At 35.3% G+C, this 3,259-nt stretch overlaps 1 pseudogene; it reads right to left on the reverse strand.

Moving 5' to 3' along the window:
* Positions 1-1,177: 1,177 nt before the first annotated feature.
* Positions 1,178-1,526, reverse strand: LOC122241930 (annotated as a pseudogene).
* Between the last annotated feature and the right edge of the window lie 1,733 nt (positions 1,527-3,259).

Raw genomic sequence — 3,259 nt, forward strand, 5'->3', positions numbered from 1 at the left:
ACAAAAAGACAGTATTCATGACAAAGAGGTTCTGATTTTCAAAAGAGCCCCAAGTACCAGTAAAAAAAAATCATTTCCAAATGTTCCTTCCCAAAATGTCTACTTTGATTATTTGATTCTGTTTGAACTGTTATTTTTAAGTGAAATATAATCTATAGCACATGACTAACCCTCCATAATTCAATATATTGTTTTTAAACTGATTTATGTATATGGATCATGCATACCCAATGAAGTTTTTCATGATTCCCCAAAAGCTCGTCACTTGTTATTACATATGTAGTGATACCTCAATTAACACTTTTTTACTAACAAAATAAATCAAATTTAAAGCATAAACTGAAAAATAACATGTTCACTGTAATTTATAAAAATGGCAAACTGTTTTATCATTAGAGCAAGATTAACAAGTGAAAGCACTTGGCAAAATCCTTTACATAGATTTATAAAAGAGAAGCATTGATCTTGCCATTCTTTCCTAAAACAATAAAATCTATCACCAGTTTAGTTCAGATCTAACTCTGAACAAAAGTTATAAGAAGGTGTTTTGGGGCACCTGGGTGGCCAGTCAGTTAAGCATCTGACCCTTGATCTATCTGGGTCATGAGTTCAAGCCCCATGTTGGGCTCCATGCTGAGCATGGAACCTACTTTAAAAAGAAGTTATAAGAAGGCATTTTGCCTTCACGCATTAAAATAACATGAGGATTTTTAATAAATATAATGGATTTGGCAAATGTAAATAAAAAGTTCTTGTGTTATGCTGAATATATAACCAAAAAAAATCCTAATAAGAAAATTTCAGGATCATAAACAATATTGATTGAAAGTCTCCATTCCAGAACTAAATGTTACAGTGACTTAACTAAATAGTTTAACATACTTCCAACTAGAAATAATTCACAAATTTGTGAGAACAAAATATATACCATATTTGCTTATTTTCCTTTTAAGCACTCAATATGCAAATTCCTTTGATAATTATTCTTCACCTCAAGTTCCTTCCATATTTTGTTGACGCAGATTCATTCCAAATGGTTTTCAAGGGCTTTCCTTCCTTCCCAGACTTTCCATTATACTTTCTAAGACCTCATATATATGATTAACACTCTCCCCTACACTCCTTGTGTGTGTGTGTGTGTGTGTGCAGTTTTATAACTTTTTTTGACAAACAGTGGTTACTTCCCATCCATATTGATTGTCTGTAGAGTTTTGAAAATGGTGACACGTACACTCGTAAAGAATGTACAGAGGTTGGTTGGTGAATCGTCATCTTCACTTCTGGACAACCACACACAGATACAGTAGGAAACATTCCTTATTCCCTTGGTCCAGGCAGCCTTGTTAAGCCTTGTCTCAATGTGCACATTTGAAGTTCCAATCTCTTTCTCAGCACATTTCTGAATCTCTGAGTGTCCAAGGGGGACTCTGAAGGATGCACTTGTGCATGTTGATGGTATATTCTCTGGTCACCACCTCATTGATGGCAAAAAGGCCCTCCTTGCCACCCTTCTTTGCAGAGTCCATCCCACTTGGCACAGGTTGGAAACAACTCTCCCCTGCCCTCTTAAACATTTTATGAAAGCTTAATTTCACCCTTTGAACCTAACTGAAAGCTGTTACTATTTTGTTTACATAATCTCTTCTTTCTCCATCACTCATCATAATTAAGTGTGAAAAGTTAGAATTTGACCTCATTAATCCTCACTGATTAATCCTTAGTGATGCTACTACTCCATATTTTTATAAAAATATACATACAAAAATTTGTCTTTTATGATATTTTGTGAGATCCAGCTTTTATCTCTGCTGGTTTCTGTTAATTTTCGTCTAACCAGCTACCCTACTTGATTCACTGACCACTTGCCATTTGGCTCAGACTCCTCCTTTGTGCATCAAGTAAAGATTTATGATCTGCTCAATACCATGGCCTCCCTGCTTTTTAACTCATACATCTCCAGTGTGGTTTTTTTTGTTCGCTTGTTTTTTGGGTTTTTTTTTGTTTTGTTTTGCTTTCTTTGCACCCTGCTCGGTACCCTTCTCCACCTACCCTGCTATCACTTCAAAATCTATCTCACTGGATTATTTGATTTTTGGGTGCCGAGTTTGATAAGTTCTTTATAGATTTGGGTAGTAACCCTTTATCCGAAATGTCATTTGCAAATATCTTCTCTCATTCTGTCAGGTGCCCTTTAGTTTTGTTGAATGTTTCCTTCACTGTGCAGAAGCTTTTTATCTTGATGAGGCACCAAGAGTTCATTTTTGCTTTTGTTTCCCTTGTCTCCCCAGAGACATGTCTAGTAAGAAGTTGCTCCAGCCAAGGTCAAAGAGGTTGTTGCCTGTTTTGTCCTCTAGGATTTTAATGATTTCCTGTCTCACATTTAGATCATTCATCCGTTTTGAATTTAATTTTATGCATGATGTAAGAAAGTAGTCCAGTATCATTCTTCTGCATGTCACTGTCCAATTGTTTTCCCAGCACGATTTGCTGAAGAAACTGTCTTTTTTTCCATTGGATATTCTTTCCTGCTTTGTCAAAGATTAGTTGGCCATACATTTGTGGGTCCATTTCTGGGTTCTCTATTCCATTCCATTGATCTGAGTGTCTGTTTTTGTGCCAGTACCATACTGTCTTGATGATTACAGTTTTGTAATACATCTTGAAGTCCAGGATTGTGATGCCTCCACCTTTGGTTTTCTTTTTCATCATTATTTTGTCTAGTCAGGGTCTTTTGTGGCTCCGTACAAATTTTAGATTTATTTGTTCTAGCTCTATGAAGAATGCTAGAGTTATTTTGATAGGTATTGCATTGAATATGTAGATTGCTTTGGGTAGTATCGACATTTTAACAATATTTTTTCTTCCAATCCATGAGCATGGAGTGTTTTTTCCATTTCTTTGTGTCATTTTCAGTTTCTTTTATAAGTGTTCTACAGTTTTCAGTGTACAGATCTTTTACCTCTTTGGTTAGGTTTATTCCCAGGTATCTTATGATTTTTGGTGAAATTGTAAATGGGACCGATTCCTTGATTTCTCTTTCTGCTGTTTTATTATTGGTGTATAGAAATGCAACCAATTTCTGTATGTTGATTTTATATCCTGCAACTTTGCTGAATTCATGTATCAGTTCTAGCAACTTTTTGGCAGAGTCTGTTGGGTTTTCCATGTTTTTTTTATCATGTCATCTATGAAGGGTGAAAGTTTGACTTCTTTGCCAATTTGTATCCTTTTTATTTCTTTTTGTTGTCTGATAGCTAAG

This window comes from Panthera tigris, chromosome A1 (genome assembly GCF_018350195.1).
Source record: "Panthera tigris isolate Pti1 chromosome A1, P.tigris_Pti1_mat1.1, whole genome shotgun sequence".
Classification (NCBI taxonomy): domain Eukaryota; kingdom Metazoa; phylum Chordata; class Mammalia; order Carnivora; family Felidae; genus Panthera; species Panthera tigris.